Source organism: Bos grunniens, chromosome 18 (genome assembly GCF_055505025.1).
Source record: "Bos grunniens cultivar Pamir isolate PY7600 chromosome 18, Bosgru_T2T1.0, whole genome shotgun sequence".
In the NCBI taxonomy this organism is placed as follows: Eukaryota; Metazoa; Chordata; class Mammalia; order Artiodactyla; family Bovidae; genus Bos; species Bos grunniens.
This window is the reverse complement of record NC_141182.1, coordinates 5,920,844-5,940,227: the sequence shown is the minus strand read 5'-3', so window position 1 is coordinate 5,940,227 and position 19,384 is coordinate 5,920,844. Positions and strand designations below refer to the sequence as shown.

Here is a 19,384-nt window from a genome sequence, read left to right as displayed (position 1 = left end):
AACATTTCTCTAAATACCCTCATCAGACTGACATCTGCTCCCTGTAAAGTGCTGATGGTGCCACACTGCTACAGCCCAAGTCCGACCCACAAGGAAGGACCCCCCATCCTCATGGGAGCAGGACGGGGCGGGGGTGGGGGGCGCCCAGCCATGCCCTCCACAGCTGCAGAAGGCACGAGCGGTGTCAGAACCTGCCTATGTCCTTGACCTTCTCCGTGGTGCTGCGGTGACTTCTCTGTTTCAACAAGACATGAGGAATAAGTCTGCGTACTTCAATTCTTGGAGCAGATGAGCCACAAAAGAATATCATGCTGGGGCAAACGTCAAGGCCAGGTTTACTCATCAAAAAGCTGCCAAAGACCTCCATGGAGAGGGGCATGGTGGGGCGGGAAACGACACACAGAGGCTCTCAAAGGCTCCGCTGTCAACAGTCAAATCACTCCTAGGGTGCAAACCCACGAGATATTTTTGTTTCATGATATTACTGGAGAGGGAGAAATATAGTTCTGATAGCACCTTTCAGTTCGCCGAACAGGCAGGGGAGGGGCAAGGATTCAGGGAGGCAAGGCGAGCGAGCAGAGGTATTTTGAAAACCAAACACTTCCCCCAAACAGAACCGTGTCTGATGGAGGGATGTTCTCCCCACAGCCTGAGATGGCCCCGCTGCCTCGGGGGAGGGCTGGGATGCCAGTGTGCGGTCGCCTGCCCAGCTGATCCGTCTTTCCAGCCTCACCTGGGGTCCTCACCCTGCAGGATCCCTCGCCCCTTGCCCCGAGGGATGAGGCCCTGTCCCGTGGATGTGTCATATCCACTCAGGGTCCCTGAGCTAGTTTGTGTTCCTGCCTCTGCCTGGAAAGCCTGTTCCCTCCCTTCTTGGATCGGAAGAAAAATCCACCTATCTCCCTGGTGTAGGTGAAGTCTTCCCAAACTCCCCATCAGCACTGACCTCTCCATGCTCTGCGCCCCGACAGCACATGACCCCAGCATCCTGCACACGGGTGTGTCTCTCCCACAAGACCCTGGGCCACGAGTGCTTACAGCCAAGGGTGACATTCGATTTCTCCTTGCACTAGGGAGTAAATACTTGCTGAATGAAGGAAGAGATTTCTCGGCTGTCTGTGTGATACGAGGCACAGTCCCTCGGGGATACCATCCAATCCAGAACGATGCATGTTCTAGGAACTGTCTTTTTCTATGGCCTGTGCATACTTGTGTACCAGTGCGCACATTGTGTACCAATGCACGCACGCACACACACACACACACACACACACACTGGCCTCTCAAAGAACTGACTGAAAGAGTTATAGGATACATGGAAACATGGATTCTAACACCTATTGTAACTCAGAACTCTTTCTGAATTAAAGACCCCAGCCCTTCTTTTCTGAAGCCCGGGGGTAGCCTCTTTCCAGAGACAGGGAGAAAAAAACAATAAGGAGGACATGTGTGCAGACACCAATGCATCCATGCAGAGTTATCAACATTTGAAAGGCTCTCATTTCAACCACATGCTTTCAGAATCCCGTTTTCAAGTTCCGTGGAAGGCCTGGGTAAAACGCGTTCAGTTCGGATTCCGGCTCTTCCGGCCTGGCGTGTGAAGGTTGCCAGCAAAGGTTGAACGCGATGGTGCCTGTGCGGCCCAGCTCCCTGTTCCTAATTCACATGCAAACTACGGGCTGAGCCCAATTAGCTCAAACTTGTCTGTGCTTTTCTCTGTCGCCCGCTGCCCACCTTCCTGGGACTCCTCATTTCGGGTTATTTGTTCAGACTTCAGCTCCAGACACACCACTGTGATTTCCTTTTTAATAAACACGATCCAGTGAGTAGCGGGAAGCAATGAGAGGCACCTGCACTCTATTATAACTCCACGTTCCACCCACGAGCACTGGGCTATGAATAAGTGAGAACCACCACCTGTCTAAAAATAGGAACAGCGCTTTCCCATCAACAGAGCAATCACAGGACCTCAGCTACCATGCAGGACAAAGTGCCCCATTGACCCGGCATTTTAAACGGGGTAGGGGGACTTCCCTAGCAGTCCAGTGGTTAAGACTTCACCTTCTAATTCAGGGAACGCAGGTTCGATCCCTGCTTGGGGAACTAAGATTCCACATGCCCGGCGGCCAAAAAACATAAAACAGAAGCAGTGGTAAAATAAGTTCAATAAAGACTTTAAAATGGTCCACGTTAAAAAAAAAAAAAAAAAAAAAACACTTAAAAAAACGAACAGTGTAGGGAGGCCTCTGGGTGGGTCAGCTATTGGCTGTCTGTCTGGGGCCATGTGACTTCTGTTGTCCTAGGCTGGGCTGCAGGACAGTTCATTCCACACAAGCAAACAGCTGGACATTCCTGAAATCTCTGGGCTGGGTAGAGCTCATTAATGACAGACCAGCAGCTGCAGAGGGCGGAGGAGCGGGGCCACAGATGTGTCTCCAGACTCCAGCGTATGCCTACAATGAATGGCATCTAATACATGCACGGGACCTGTGCACAGCGCCTGGGGTAAGCACTGGCGAGCCCAGTGGCCTAAGACCCTGTCTTCATGGAGTTTACAGTCTAGCCACTCCCTACCTACGTCACCTCGGGCATGTTACCTAATTCCATCGAGCCTCAGTGTCCCACCTAGGAAATGGACTAAAAACGTGTGTAGGTTCCAGCTGTTAGAAGCCTGGAATGGGCTGGCAGTAGCTGTGGTGGTAACAGCGGCCACCCTCCTTTTTTTTTTCTTAGGTAAAAATCTCCTCCAACGTATCTATTACCTACAAAGAGAAAAGTGAGTATCTGTACAGAGAAGGACTCATCAGACATCCAACTAACCTAGTGATCAAGGTCAACATCACCTCACTGGCACTTTATTAATCCTTTGAAAAGGTATATGGAGAAGACAACAGAATAATTTTCATAATACCCTTGTTTGTAGGTTTTTAAACTGTGGTGATACACATAAGAAAACCTGGCATTTCAACCATTTTAAAGTACACGATTCAGAGGCATTAAATATATTTACGATGTTATGTAACCATTATGACTGATTCCCAAACTTTCTCATCACCCCTGCAGAGAATGGGGATTGCTTATGAACACAGATTTACGTTTGGACACCGAAGTTCTTCAAACAGAGGCTTTGGTGGCAACAGCATTCATTCGGCCACTCAAGTTCAAGGTCTCACAAACATGGCCAATCCCTTCCTCTCTCTGCAATCCATTTCTATTCCATTAAAAAAAAGCTGCCTCCAACCGCCGCCAGCCTCTGACCGCTTCTCACCACTGCTGTCCCTTGCCCAAGCCACCGTTCTCTGCCTCCGGGGTCCCTGCTTGGGTCCTGGCCCCCCACCCTTCACTGTGCTCTCCCAGCGCAGCGCTGCCTGTGATCCTGCCAAGGGCTGAGTCCGTTCACACCACATCTCTGCTGGAGACTCTGCGAGGGGAGGCCCACTCCCCGAGCCTGTGTGCCCCGGCCAGACGCTAACGCCCAGGGACCCCATCAGCCCTGCCCCAGCTCCAGTGCACAGCAGCTGCCTCCCCCGCTGCCTTTCAGACCTGCCCCCCCAGCTCTGACCCCAGGGCCCTTGCACCTGCTGTTCCTTCTGTCTGGAGAGCTCTGCCACCAGGCTGTCCCCTCCTTAGACCTCTGCTCCAACGTCACCTTCCTGGGACATTCCGTATCAAACAGCACACCCAGCGCTCCTTATCCTCCCCACTCTACTTATTTTCCTACTGTGATTATCAGCATCCTTTCCAGCCTTCAAGAGATGACCTCTGAGCACCAAACCCCCTATCTTGCCCTGCCTGAGACCAAGGAGAGGTTCCCCACCCCAGGACAGGGCACCATGTTAGGCATCTCCAGCAGAGGGCGCCAGGGGGACACTGGAGGAGTCCAGGCCTGTGTTCCGAGAAGGCACCCCTCTGTGGGCAGCTTCCCCCTGCCGCCCCAGGGCCCCACCCCAAGGCCCCTTCCCAGCACACGCTGGCCGACTGCCAGCTACGCCCACGGTGGGGCACCTCCCACGGACAGCCCTCCCGGGCCCCACCAGCCCAGCCGCATGCAGCCCTGCCGGAAACTCCGGTTCCACCCACTGGGCTGCGGCCGGCTGACCCCAGTCCTGGGGAGAGCGGTCCCTCTCTGCCCCTTCCTGGGCTGTGCTGCCTGCCATGGCCCTCGGGGTAGCCCCTACCCCCATCTGATCCCTCAGTGGTCAGCCATGCCCTCCTACATCTTTCTACTGAAATCCCTGTTAAAGTCTCTGTGTCTTTTGCCTGCTGACTGAAACCTGACTTACAGCCATCAGATTGCGGGAGAGTCTGAGTCTTCACGTCCCCGGGTTTCACTTCTTTTTTGAAGACTTTGTTTTATCTTCGCTTCTGTGTGTGTTTGATGGGTTGATAAACCCTGGTAGGTAGGTGAGGAAGAGAGGAGAAAAAAGGAAGCAGGGTGGGATGTCAGGATGGTGACCCCTGACTCCACATGACACCATGGCCCGTAACAGGGCCAGGGATGCGGGAAGGACTCATGGAAGAAGGGCTGCCAGTTCATCTCCGAGCCCTTCCCTGACTCCCATTTAACACCTCCACCCTCCACCAACTATCTGGAAGGCTGAGAACACGCAGTACTGAATGCCAGAGCCGAGGGTCTGGGCCTGCCCTGCAACTCTGGAGGAAAGACAGTAACAACAATACAGACAGAAGCAGGGAGAGGAAAGGAGGCGTCTTTGGCCCGGATCTGGAACTTCTGGGGCTTGTTTTCAGGCTGATGATCAGAGCAGGGTGGAAACACGTGCGCACACCTCCATCCCGCTGGCACGGCGTCGGTCTCCCACGTGGCCTCCTGCCCCTGGACAGGGGTGGCTGGTCTCGATCTCCTTTCTCCTCGATTGGAGAGCCTGGCTGGGTTCACCACCTAATTTCTGGGGTGAATATTTATTTTCCCGTGGACAAAAAGGCCCACCAGTAGGCTGTGAAATAAGCATTTCACGAAAGCACAAAAAGCTCCTGATAATTAAAATGCTCAACAATTACAGCGATGAACTACACTCCAATCTACTGAGTTCATTTCATAACCTCAGAAAATTATAAAGAAAAACTATTTGGAGATTAGAAAGCTCTAAAGGTTTTTTTTTTTTTTTCCCTTTGATTCATCGATCAATTTTTGGTTTGCTTACAATTTCATTCTCCTCTAACTGTTTTCTCCACTGTGGCACAGTGGCTTCAGAATCACAGTGGCCATACCTGTCTGCTTGCAAAATAAACCAAGAAGAAAGCAAACAAAATTCCAAAGCCAAGACTTACAACTGCCTAGTAAAACACATAATAAGAATATAATACAGCTAATGAGAGAACACAATGGTATTTAATACCAAACCCCCATGCAAACAACAACTGTCCGTTCCAATTACTGCTTTCTTTTTACCTCGGATTCTAAATAGGACTAGAAGAAATTAGCAGAGTAGAGACTCATGGCACTGGAATGCAGCAAAACCAACAAGGTATCTGAGGGTCAAAATGGGTGTCACTTTCTCCAGAGGACACACACAAAAGCACACGAGAAGATGTTGCACATCATCAGTCACTGGAAATCAAAATCACAGCGAGACATCACTTCACGTCTGCTAGGACGGCTAGCACAGTACACCAGAAAGTAAGGGCCGGTGAGCATGGAGGGGTCATACTGCTGGCGGGAACGTACAACGGTACAAATGCTGGGGCCAACTGTTCGGTAGTTTCTCAAAAGGTGAAACCTACAGCTTCCATGTGACCCAGCAATAATCACCCCTAGATATATATTCAGCAGAACTGAAATCAGAGACTCATACAGGTATTTGTATGCTAAAATTAACAGCAGGATTATTCAGGTAAAGCCAAAAGGCGAAAGCAATCCAAGTATCCGGATAAACAAAATGTGGCATATATATATTATACACGCACACACACACACACACACACACTGTGGAATATTACTCAGCCATAAAAAGAATAAATTCTGATATGTGCTGTGATACAGATAGACCTTGAAAACACCGTGTTTAGTAGAATAAGACACTGAAGGACAGACACCGTGTGATCCCACCTACGTGAGATGTTTACAATAGGCAAACTCATAGATGCAGAAGGTAGAATGGACATTTCCAGGGGCTGCTGGGAATGAAGACAGGGGAGTTAACTGCTTAATGGGTACAGTGTTTATATTAGGATGATGAAAAAGCCTGAGGCATAGTTAGGGGTTATACAAAGCTCTGAATGTAGTTAATGCCACTAATTCATACACTTACAAACAGTTACAATGATAAGTATTATATTATGTACGTTTTACCATAATGAAAAGAATGGGTGCCAGGCACAGGAGCCCTGAGGCAGCACTGTGTACTAGCTCACAGGAGGTCTTGCCAGGCCCTGGTTCTGGACCTGTTAACTCTTACTTTGCAAACAATGCCAATAAACTTGATTAATTGGATTCCTCTTCTTACAGCTTAGTGACAGAAAACTCACTCCTCAGGCCTCTGCATATTTTAGTAAGGATGGCAGATACCTGAGTGGAATGAAGAAAATCAAGGTGACTCGAGTTTCCCTGACGGAATCCTTGGGGACCCGCAGCTCAGCACCACCCAGAAGCCTGTTAGAAAGGCAAGTTTCTGACCTCTTCGGAATCAGAATCTCTGGGGACAGTGTTTGAATGATGTCCCAGGGGTTTTTGAGGCTGCCAAGTGTCCTCAGGGTTGCCCTCTTGATTAAACCTGAGCCCTCACCCTAAGGGTTTCCTCACTGCCTCTGAGATGCTCCATTTGAAGCAGTCCAGTCCATACAGCAAGAGTCCTGGATGTCTGAGCAGAGAGGCCCTGCCTCCCCGCCCACCTCTCTGTGACTGCTTGGGACACCTTGGACCTATGCTCCCCTATGCTCTCCTTCGCACACTAGCATGCCTCCGGCTGGCCTGCCCCCAGAGATGGGTTCTTGCTTCGAGTCAGACTTCTGTCACGCTTTCACATCATCACGACTCCCAGACATCCCTCACTGCTTGTAACCCACTAGTATCCAAGTCAGGAGAGTTTCTACCTCCTTGAATTCCATCTCCCCCACCCATTCCCTTTGGCTCCACAACCCCAGGTCTTTTTGGTTAGTACAGTGGGATGGTTTTCCCTACAAAACTGATTATTTTTGCCTCTGGTTTCTCTCCGTGTCAGTCACTCCTCAGTGTAACTGCCAGTGAAAACTGTGATCCAAGTCTTACTAAGAACCTTCAGTGTCTCTAGATCTCAGTAAGCAGCTGTTCATGTCCTGAAGGCACAACTTAGACACTAAGACACGGGTGTCGGTGAAAGTAAATTTTTTAGGAACTCTGCCCAGAGTCAGCCCAATACATCTTTGCTGTGAACAACCAGAACCAGAGCCCAGACCTCGGTGCAACATTTATCACATTCCTGACACTCTGCTGAGCGCTCTGAGGACATCACCTCACCAAATCCTCATGAGCTCAGGAGGCAGGCACTAGTCCTGCACCCATTTTGCAGATGGGCAAAGTGAGGCTTGAACAGACGCAAGCAACTTGCCCAAGGTCGTCATAGGTAACATGGGGGAGCCAGGAATCACAACAGGCAGCATGGCTTTTTGGAATGCGCCCTGTTAATCGCCAGTCTACACTGCAAGCATGATTAAGTCAACAGATGAACAATGAATGGAAGGTACATAAACGAACGGATGGTACATCAATTTAAGAGGCAGAAAGGAGAGGAGGCAGTTTCTGGAGAATCAGGTAAATGGTTTGGATGGAAGCAGCTGTGACCCTCTAAACCCATGCCCACGAGAACCATCTCCCCGGAAGGATGAATTCTCCTCCCCCAAGAGGACAAGGATGTCTGCCATGTGGGGCCGGAGGAGCAGGCATCCCGGGTCAGGCTCCCTGAGGAATCCGGACTTGCCAAGCTCGGAAATGCCGACTGAAAGGGACTGCTGGCTGGGGTAGAAGGCAGCCCCCCTCCCTCCGAAACAACCCTTTCTGGCAGGAATGGGAGCTATTTAATGGCCGCTGGTCGCATTTCCGAAGAGGCAAGGGCGGGGAAGACTGATAATACGGTACCCCGTAAACTGCTGAGAGCAGGAGAAAGGCGGGCACGCGGGACAGAGATGGTGGACTGGTGTTTATCCTGGAGCGCCGGCTGATCCAACTCGGCCACCACTTTGGGATCCCTCGGAGCAAACTTCACACTCCAAGCACGATCTGGGAGGAGCTCCACACACACCCCAGCCCCCAGGGGAGAGAAGGCAGAGCTGGAGGAGGGCTTCCCTGTGCAATGAGGGGGGCGAAGGAAAGGCAGGTGAGTCCAGGGCCGCTGGGGTCTGCACAAGCCCGGACAACTCCCCATTCTGCGGAACACAGAGTGAGGAGACAGCTCAACTGCCCTAACAAAGTAACTGAAAATTAGGGAAACCAGTCACAACTAGATGGGTTTAGAGAGTGGCCAGAATGACTGAGACAAAACTCATGAGTACCAAACACCACCTGTGTTGAGAAAATACTGCAGTGAGTACCTATTGTGGGCAGGGCGCTGTGCTGGGTGCTCAGAACACAGTGATTCCCAGGACAGGCTGGGCTTCAAAGGCTGCCATCGAGCAGTGAAAAGAACCTTGGGAGTCAGAGAAGCTGGGTTGAGAGATTTGGAACAAGGAGTTCTTGTATTCTGTGTAAAGAGCTGAGTTCCTGTCCGTCTCCCCCAGGTGGATGGCGGATGCCTCTTTGGGTAATGATCTGAGGTCAGAAGTTGTCCGCAGGCTACGGTCTGGCGCATAGCAGATACTCAGTGAGTGGTGGCAGGGCTGAGAACAAGTGAGTCAATGCTACAATCAATATGTGAAGGTCAGAGAAGAAATCACAGGGGAAACATCTTGAACGACTGGGAATGAAAATACATTATACCGAAACTGGTGGGATGCGGCTGAAGCGGTGCTTAGAGGGAAACGTATAGCCTGGTAGTAAATACATGGGTGATGCCAGATGACCCAGGGTTTTCTGGCCCTTGTCTGGGAGGCTTCCAGGTGGAGGAACTGTTTTTTGTCAATCTAGCTTCACGTCCTCAGAGTCTAGAACAGTGCGTGGCACAGAGCAGGTGTATGGGAAACAGGCCTTTGATGGAACAAAAACGCTCCAGTGTGTTCCCCGGATGCCATGCTTCTGCACGTAGAGTTACGTTCATCTGGTCCCACCTCAGAAACAAACCCTTCCGGGCCCTCTGTTGTTGCTGCCGCTGCTTACTGTCTACTCAGCCTTCAATAAGAACTGACATTAATTCAGCTGAGTGTCAGCCACAGTGTTGGGTCCCTCCCGAGGATCATCTCATTCGAGCTGCACAAGTGGGTGCTGTTCTGATTCCCCATAAAACCATAATAGTGCTTGCTTGTTGTACTGATATAGAAACTGATACAGAAACTAAGGCCCAGAGAGGTTAAGTAACTTGTCCCACATCACACAGCTGGGAAGTAGCAGAACCGGGACTTGAAACCAGACGATGCGAATCCAGAGCTGCTGCTCTCAACCACAGGCAGAGGTGGCCTCCCACGCAGGTCGGGGATGAGCATCGGCAGAGAGTGCTCCTGGTAAAGCGCCCCTCCCCCATGTTCCTGCTATTACTGCACTGCCAGCCTTACAGGGCCCGTGCTCTGCTGCCCCGGGCTCTGAGTTGCTCACGACAGGGGCCGGGGCTCAGTGTCTCCGCGGCCCCACCAGAAGCTCAGTGCCTGAGCAGCGCTCAGCGAGGGGACTGTGAACTCGGCTCAGCTGGGGGTGGCGGTGGGGGGAACGGCGCTTCTGAAACTGCAGTGTGCAAACACGTCACCGGGAGACCTTGTGAAAATGCAGATGCTGACTCAGCAGGTCTGGGCTTGGCCTGAGAGTCTGCACATCCCCATGGGTGGCTGACGCTGGTGGTCCACAGACCAGGCTCGGAGTAGGAGGATGTGGGGCCTGGGTGGGGCGGAGACGAAAGGGTAGAGCCCAGTGACACAGCTGCCTTTGGCTCTTAGCAGAAGAAGCTCCTGACTCTGGGATCCCAGGCGAATCAGCTCACTGCTTTTGGCCTCAGTTTCCTGATCTATCCAATGGAACAACTGAACCTACCTGATCAACTTTCTACCTTCTAGTTATGCCTGGAGGGGGGCGTGGGAACCCACTCCAGTATTCTTGCCTGGAGAATGCCATGGACAGAGGAGCCTGGCAGGCTACAGGCCAGGTGTCACAAAGAGTTGGACACGACTGAGCGACTAACACATATAGTTACTGTGGGGATTGAATTAGATGACTTGAGTGAAAAGGCCAGTGAAGATTTGACACTGAACAGGAATCATATTTCTTCAATCTGAGAAACTCCTTTGACATTTATTTGTTGATTTGTCTTCCTTGTAGAATTTCTCAAATCTTTCTTATTTTCTTAGATTTTCTATTGCCTCTTCTCTCTCATAACACATAACATACACACAAACACACACAGAAAGAAAACAGTAATGACTTCAATTTGAAGGTAGCCTACCTTGCGTGCCAAGTCGCTTCAGTCATGTTCGACTCTTAGCGACCCCATGGACTGTACCCTGCAAGGCTCCTCTGTCCATGGGATTCTCCAGACAAGGATACTGGAGTGGGTTGCCATGCCCTTCTCTAGGGGATCTTCCTGACCCAGGCATCGAACCTGTGTCTCCTATAGCTCCTGTATCTCAGGCAGATTCTTTACTGCTGAGCTACCAGGGAAGCCCCCAAGCCTACCTTGGACTGCCTTTATTGCAGTATTTCCTTCCCTGTTTTCTTGATAATTCTCTTTCTCCTCATACCAAGGGGGTTAATATCTATATCAAACGAGGAATGTGGGATTTTGAAGAGGACCCTGAGATGCCAACAAATGAGAGTTCAAAAATCCAAGGAGGTGATCAGTATCTTTTGTTAGACTAAACAGGGGTGACCCAGATGTCACAAGCAACCTAAGTGTGTCAAACTGTTCCAAACAAACCAGTCTGTCTAGACCAGTGAGAGTCCTGAGGGCAAAACCTGAGAGCCCACCACAAACCACAGAGACACTCTGGGGGTAGCCGAATGAAGAAAGGAAAACAGACCAGCCACAGACTGAGTCAACGCACATTTCTCCCTGATGTTGGTCTGGGAGCCAAGATGGCATCAGACAAGTAGACAAAACCAAATCAAAAAACCTAGATGCTCAAGAGTTCTCCCTGAAAGCTCGCTGCATCTTTTAAACTGGTGGGGGAACGGGCCAAGAAAATCCACATAAATTAATAAAGACAAACAGATCAAACTTCATGAAGGCTCTTCTTTCTGACCTGTTCTGCTAATGGCTGAACACAAGCCAAGTCTGGAAAAGATGAGCCTGTTAACCTCTTGGGTAGTGATGTTAAAAACACAGTAGAAAACCTTTGGGCACAGAAAAGAAAATATAATAATCGTGATCAGAACAGAACAAGAAATAATCCCATACTATCATCTGTCCATCAGTGCTTTCCAGGCATGTGAGCTGCTGCTGCTGCTAAGTCACTTCAGTTGTGTCCGACTCTGTGCGACCCCATAGACGGCAGCCCACCAGGCTCCCCCATCCCTGGGATTCTCCAGGCAAGAACACTGGAGTGGGTTGCCATTTCCTCCTCCAATGCATGAAAGTGAAAAGTGAAAGTGAAGTCGCTCAGTCGTGTCCGACTCTTGGCGACCCCATGGACTGCAGCCCACCAGGCTCCTCGGTCCATGGGATTTTCAGGCATGTGAGCTACCACATCTCAACGAGTGTCAGGTCCAACACGGACCAAGGACACTCCCAGGACCTGGGAGTGTGGACGTCAGACCCCGAGTCCAGGATCCTGGCTCGTGGACGAAGACAAGGATAAGTGTCAGTTCTGGGAGGGGAGATGCAGACATGAAATCCCTAGGAAAGCTGTCCTAACTTCTAGAGGCCACAAGAACTAGGAACTCAACATGCCTATAGTGTGACCCTGGGTTTAGTTTGCACAAGGAAATTTTCCTTTCTTTCTTGAAAGAGAAAATAGAGATCTGGGAAGACAATTCTTCCCCCAAACTTGAACACAGAATCTTCAAAATCATTACTAATACACTTACGGCAACTTAAGACATATGTACTTTATACCAAATGCCAACGTCCTCTATACATCATCACCCTTGATCCTCACAATAACCTGATGAATATATATGATCATGTCCACTTACCACTGGGCTCAGAGTGGTCTCTCAAATAACTCAGAGTCACACAGCAAGGAGGAGACACAGGATTTGAACCACAGTTGTTCTTAATCGCCAAGCAAAGAGGACAGTCCCAAGGTGGAATGTACCGTGCAGACCTGCAGAGATGATGCCTGAAATGGTGACGACAAGTCTAAAGACACTCTAAAGACAAACGAGGCACATCTGGGGGAAGCCCGCTTCAGATCTGAGGCCGCAAGCAAGCCCACCAAACTAAAGACGAGCACAGCCGGCTCACGGACCCCACATTACATCACTCGGATGGATGAGACAGTTATTCCTTCTGTCTTGACCAAGCCTTCGGACTGAAAAGCATCTTAGTTCGGCTTACCTCCATTGCCTCTCTGCAAGTTGCTCACCTCCTTTGCACGAAGGGGAGACAGGCCTTGGGCTTAGGATATTCTCTTGTAATAACAGCTACATGGCATTAATAATATAGATCTATTTTCATGGTATGTAGTTTTATCCTTATCTTTTCTTTTCCCTTGGCAAATCATATTGATTTCCCCTTTATGATGGTGATAGGAAACTTCCTTTTAAAACAAAGTTAATGAAACTGTGAACTGATATAAAGATAAATTTTAGCATGAGTTACATCTTAAAGAGCTTTAAATCTTAATTAAACAGGTAGAGGGAAGCAGGGTGAAGATGGACCAAGATGGACAGAAGCCTGGAGAGGAGCAGCCGGACCCCGCAGCAGAGGGCCAGTGAGCACACGGGGCTCCGACGGGCACAAGGCCGGCCTTCCTCCCCTCATGAAACGAGTGAAGGGCAGGCGCCCGGCTGCTCCGGGGCTGCATGGGTGTGGCTCCCAGGGCCACGCAGGGCTTGCACCAGCGCTCTCTATGCACAGGGCGTGTCTATGCCCCGGGCTGCTCACACCTTTGGCTACAGGGTCACCCTGCAGACCTCCTAATACGGCAATCAGGAGAGTCATCAAGGCTGCCAAATTTAGAAAGATGGACACTGATAAATTTAAGTATAAACAGGGTGCTTTTAAAAGGTTAACTCAACTGTTAATCTTTGTTTATTTGTTAGCCTGGTAAACCTCAACTATCTGTTGGTCATCATGGGGGCTACACTTCTCAGCGTACATGTGATTCCTGGTCTGCCTACCTCAAATCTAGGTATGGTAGTTGCTGAACTATGACTTAGTAGAAAAATGAATTTAAAAACAGGGTGAAACTGAAGGGTGTTAAAATTCTAAAATTCACCCATAATCAGTACAGATTGCCAATAGCTAACAAAACCCTCATGGGAATATTACCGCTTTCTAGAACACTAAAAATAATCCCTTCTCTCAACTTTTCTCCTGGGTTTGACAGTCTGTTTTGGCTACAGTCCATCTCGTAATGGTCTAAGGTAAACTACTGCCTAACTGATCTTTTTTTTCAGAATTCCAGGCTGAGTAAACTTTGGAGCCTCCTGAATAATGTCTGAGAGTCTGTGCAGTTCTGTCCTTTCTCAACTGCCTCCGCTCTGCCTCCCAGAGCTGTTCGTCTCATTGATTTTTCTTTGTTCCAAATCCACATGAAATAAACTGAGTCTTACAAGTGAACAGAACTGTCCAAAAATATGACATCTGCTTTGCCGCTTGAAGCAACAGGGCCGACTGGAAAGGGTTTGGAAAAAAAGCACACGTGTTCTGCATCCTTCTCTATCAAGGTCCAGGTTTCCCGTGATCTTCACCCTTATTTTGTTTATTTTCTGCCCTGACTCTCTCTCCCGACACTGTCCTCCGCTTCTTCAAACAGAAGGCTGAAGGTGGGGAGACTTCTGGGACTTCTAATACGAAAGCATTTATAAGTGAAGCCTCCCCCTCTGGGAGGAATTTATCATACAATCTAAAGGAGACCATTTCTGATGGACCCATGACATGCTGGAAAACTGCTATGCTTGGCATACATTTCCCTCATCATTTAGTCTTAAGAATCATCCCATGATGCTGAAATAATTATTCATATGCCTAGAATGTAGGGGAGGAAAGACTTGGGGAGGTACGTTGGGATCCTGAGGCTACTAAATGGCAGAGGCGAGTGAGGCTGGAACCAGGTATGTTTCAACAATTCTCCCCACAGCCCTGATCAGACACGACACTGAACCGGGTGGACAGACGGCACAGACCAGCAGGAGGGGATGCTGGGCCTGTCCTTGGACAGAGGTCCCGAAGTTTCCCTTCTGTGAACCGGGGGGTGCGGGCACCTGAGTGGCCTGAGGCAGGACTACTAATCAGTCATGGGGCATTTGCTATTCTAAGACCAGTGAGTCTGCCCTGCTGGATACTGGCCGAAAAACAGCCAAAAAACAGCCCTGCTCTTTCTACAGCATCATGCAGCCTTAACACCAAGAGTATCACAGGGCTCTTCATCCAGTGTTGAAGGACAGGGTTCAAGTGTACAGTGAAAAGTCCTGCTTTACCCAAACCTAGAATGTGGGGCCACCCACCACATTCGTTACCACCTCCAAAACATGTCTAACATACTCTCCTCAAACTCTTCGGATTAAGTCCTCCAAGAAGGAGGACTTTTTGCTCGTGCATCCCTGGCAGTAGAGACTGAGCTCTTTCTGGACACGCCTGTCCCTGGGCACAGCAGTCTCACCCCAGCAGGCAAGGGGCACTGCAGGACACAGCAGCAAGTGCCCATCAGCAGAGCCAGTACAGCTCCGAGTCGTGACCTGCCAAGAAAGGGCCTCAGAGATCTCACACATGCTGCCCAGCTCACAGGTCCTGCTCATGAGGGACACTATCTCTATTCTCTCCTTTCAGAAAACATAACCAAAACAAGGCCTTTCTTTGGGTCAAGGCTGTGGTCACACGTTAATATGCCCAGTTTTCAGGCTGTTGATTACCATGAAAACAGTCATCAGTGAAGTAAACCAGAGAAAAACAAATACTGGATAGTATCGTTTATATGTGAAATTAAAAAAAATATATATTGAACTCATAGGAATAGAAAGTAGAATGTTGGTTGCCAAGGACCAAGGAGTGGGGCAGAAGGGGAGACGCTGGTCAAAGTTTCAGTTATAAGATGAAGTTCTGAAGATGTGAAGGACGGCATGGTGACTATAGTGAACAGTATGTTATGTCTGCTGCTACTAAGTCGCGTCAGTCGTGTCCGACTCTGTGCGACCCCATAGATGGAAGCCCACCAGGCTCCCCCGTCCCTGGGATTCTCCAGGCAAGAACACTGGAGTGGGTTGCCATTTCCTTCTCCAATGCATGAAAGTGAAAAGTGAAAGTGAAGTCACTCAGTCGTATCCGACTCTTAGCGAACCCATGGACTGCAGCCTACCAGGCTCCTCCGTCCATGGGATTTCCCAGGCAAGAGTACTGGAGTGGGGTGCCATTGCCTTTGTGTACTTCAAATTTGCAAAAAGAGTACAACTTAAGCTTTCACACACACACACAACTATGTAAGCTGATGGATGTGTGAATTAACTTACTGTGGTGATCATTTCACAATGATACATTTATCAAATCATCACGTGGTATACTTTAAATATATACAGTTTGAATGGTCAATTATACCTCAATAAAACTGGGGCAAAAGAAAGGGAATGCAAGGAAAGTCACTTTCAGAAAACAAGTTCAAAGCCTGCTGCACTGGTTAATACATGAAATGAATTTGATTTTTAACAGATACCATTTATTTGGAGAGAAAGAAAACCATGAGAACATGGTATTCAAGAAGAGAGAAGAAAGAAACTGGTGTGTGTCATGACAGTGCTGGCTTAAACATTCTGGACCAGCTTCTTCAAAATACTTATCTAGGAAGTCTTAATGACCTAGTCATTCATCCATCCATTCCTATGTTCATTCATTCACCCAATCAGTAAATATGACAATTGTTGTTCAGTTGCTCAGTTGTGTCTGACTCTTTGCGACCCCAAGGACTGCAGCACACCAAGCTTCCCTGTCCTTCACCATCTCCCGAAGCTTGCTCAAATTCATGTCCATTGAGTCAGTGATGCCATCCAACCATCTCATCCTCTGTCATCCCCTATCCTCGTGCCTTCAATCTTTCCCAGCATCAGGTCTTTGCCAATAAGTTGGCTCTTTGCATCAGGTGGCCGAAGTATTGGAGCTTCAGCTTCAGCATCAGTTCTCCAATGTATATTCAGGGTTGATTTCCTTTAGGATGGACTGGTTTGATCTCCTTGCAGTCCAAGGGACTCTCAAGAGTCTTCTTCAGCCCCACAGTTCGAAGGCATCAATGCTTTGCTGCTCAGCCTTTTTTATTATCCAGCTCTCACATCATATGTCAACCATATGACTGTGGTTACTCAGTAATTTGCACACTGATCTTAGGTTCTCTTCAATCAGCAGGCGTGTCTTCTTCCCTGAAAGCTCACAGAGCCTCATCAGCTGACTTTACAAACCAAGGAAGTCCAGCTGTTGGGAAGGGAAGTGATTCTCTCAGAGGTTCACCTCCAGCAAACAGAGTTGGGAAAGATGGTTTCTCCAAGGACCAAGCCCTCTAGAGAAGAAGCTGTCACAGAGTAAAAGAGAATTGCCTGGCCAAATCCATTTACAATCACAATCTAATCATACTTAACAGCACCCTATGGGATGGGCCTAAAGAAAATTATGGGAGTAATTACAAGCGTCCGCATTAGTGGTAATTTAATAATCATCCTCCTTGGTGTATCTTTCCTCTTGAGATGGATAAGCTGGATTGTACTAGACAGACTTCCACCTCTGCTCCTCATAAGCCACGTGACCTTGGAAAAGTCCCTTCAACTCCATGTTTTCTTCTTTTATGCTTTTATCATCCGTGAGGAGGAGGATATCATGGAATAAAGGATATCGTGGATACAGACAGGATACCAAAGGCTGTCACAGAGTAACATGCTACAGTAACAGTTGCAGTGATACAGACAACGGTGAAGAACTCTGAGAAGCAGAGATGCAAGGTCCCCCTGACTCCATACTCCTCCTGCTCATTTTCTCTGCACCTGGCTGGTGAAATGAGATTCCTTGACGATTCCTAGAATTGCTGCCACTCTCCTGGAAGCACCAGCCAACTGAAGGCCCCAGAATTATCCCCTCTGATTTTTGAGCTGGAGTGGGCAGCACCAAGCAAGCTAGAAAGAGGACTGACTACAATCAGGAAGCCCGACCCCTGGGATTGCTGGCCAGCAGGCTGGACTGTCTCACCAGGTAGTTCAGATGAGTATGTGATTAAGTTTATTAGATGCCACTTACAGAGCTACAAAGAAGGCTAAATAAAATAATGCATAGAAAGCCCTTAGCACATAGTAAGTGCTCCAGTGAATGTTAACTAAGACGGTGTTATCATGAGAAAACAGAAGACAAACACACTTATTTTACAGATTTTTTATCCTGATTTAGGACTTCAGTTCAGTTCAGTTCAGTTGCTCAGTCGTGTCCAACTCTTTGTGGCCCCATGAATCGCAGCACACCAGGCCTCCCTGTCCATCACCAACTTCCGGAGTTCACTCAGACTCACATCCATCGAGTCAGTGATGCCATCCAGCCATCTCATCCTCTGTCGTCCCCTTCTCTCTCTGCCCCCAATCCCTCCCAGCATCAGAGTCTTTTCCAATGAGTCAACTCTTCGCATGATGTGGCCAAAGTATTGGAGTTTCAGCTTTACCATCAGTCCTTCCAAAGAAATCCCAGGACTGATCTCCTTTAGGATGGACTGGCTTGATCTCCTTGCGGTCCAAGGGACTCTCAAGAGTCTTCTCCAACACCACAGTTCAAAAGCATCAATTCTTTGGCACTCAGCTTTCTTCACAGTCCAACTCTCACATCCATACATGACCACTGGAAAAACCATAGCCTTGACTAGATGGACATTTGATGGCAAAGTAATATCTCTGCTTTTGAATATGCTATCTAGGTTGCTCATAACTTTCCTTCCAAGGAGTAAGCGTGTTTTAATTTCATGGCTGCAATCACCATCTGCAGTGATTTTGAAGCCCCAAAAAATAAAGTCTGACACTGTTTCCACTATTTCCCCATCTATTTCCCATGAAGTGATGGGACCTTAGGAGTGGTTTAAAAAATCTGCTGACCTTGTTAGCTAAATTACATTAGAAATAACAACCTTGTATTAATCTGATATTCTCCAACACTTACGTGAAAACTACTAAGTAACATTTACCAAGATTTCCAAGAGTCACGGAAAAGTATATGGAAAGGTATATTTTCAACTGTACATCCAAGTGAATCCCCTAAGAACAGATGCTACACCAGAGATGAGTGTGTGTGTGTAGGGGGGGTGGGGGGCGGGTGTGGTGGTGGTGGTGTTTCTTCTATGGATTGAGAGCTTGGTCTTGCGGACACAGTGGGGGAAGGAGACGGTGGGGCGGATTCAGACAGTAGCCTAGGAACATACACGTCATCATGTGTAAAACAGATAGCCAGTGGGACTTCACTGTGTGATACTGGGACCTCCACCTAGAGCTCAGTGACAATCCAGAGGGGTGGTGTGGGGAGGTGGGAGGGAGGTTCAAGAGGGAAGGGAGCTATGTACACCCGTGACTGATTCACCCTGACGTATGGTAGAAACTCCCACAATATGGTAAAGCAATTACCCGCCAATACAAAATTAAAATTAAAAGAGAGATTGGGCTTTATTTGTTTTAAATAATTAGTCAGTATTTGTTGGCTTTGAGTGGATTCTGAGCTCTCTCTCCCCTGCCCCTCCCTCTCCCATTTTACTTCCTACTCCTTTGGTTCTAAAGAAAAATGCTGGTTCTGTTCGCAGGAAACGTGGCAGCCTCCTGCCAGGTAGGCAGCAGAGGTGAGTGCCAACGAGGTTATTCATTTTCATATGAGTGACTACCATGCCTCTTGTCTTTTTCTAAAAATACACGAATTAATTTCTTTCTTTCTTCCTTCCACCCTCCTTCACTCCTTCCCTTTCATTTCCAATCACAGAATGTTGGGAAGTAAAGGGGCCTCTGTATTTTTTCACTTTTCACAGAAATGTCTCCCTTCACTAACAGTTTAATATTGCATACTATTTTTACTCCAGGTAAAAAAGTAAGGCATGCATGACTGATAGAAGAATGTTCTATCTTTTTTTTTTTTTTTTAAGAATGTTCTATCTTTAGTAAACTCTATTCTAAGAGATTGTACCATTATCTGAGTCTTTTTTTTTTTTTTTTTTAACAAAC

At 48.4% G+C, this 19,384-nt stretch overlaps 1 protein-coding gene across 12 annotated transcripts in view; it reads right to left on the bottom strand.

Moving 5' to 3' along the window:
• Positions 1-19,384, bottom strand: part of WWOX (WW domain containing oxidoreductase) — a 907,382-nt gene that overhangs the window by 371,338 nt on the left and 516,660 nt on the right. Inside the window, exon 9 of one of the 12 annotated variants that reach the window (XM_086350016.1) lies at positions 310-19,384. This exon is cut by the window's right edge and continues 21,264 nt beyond it. The exons of the other annotated variants lie outside the window; for them this stretch is intronic. The gene's annotated coding sequence lies outside the window, so the exon portion shown is untranslated. Of the gene's footprint in view, positions 1-309 lie in introns of those variants that run through there. 12 annotated transcript variants of the gene reach the window in all.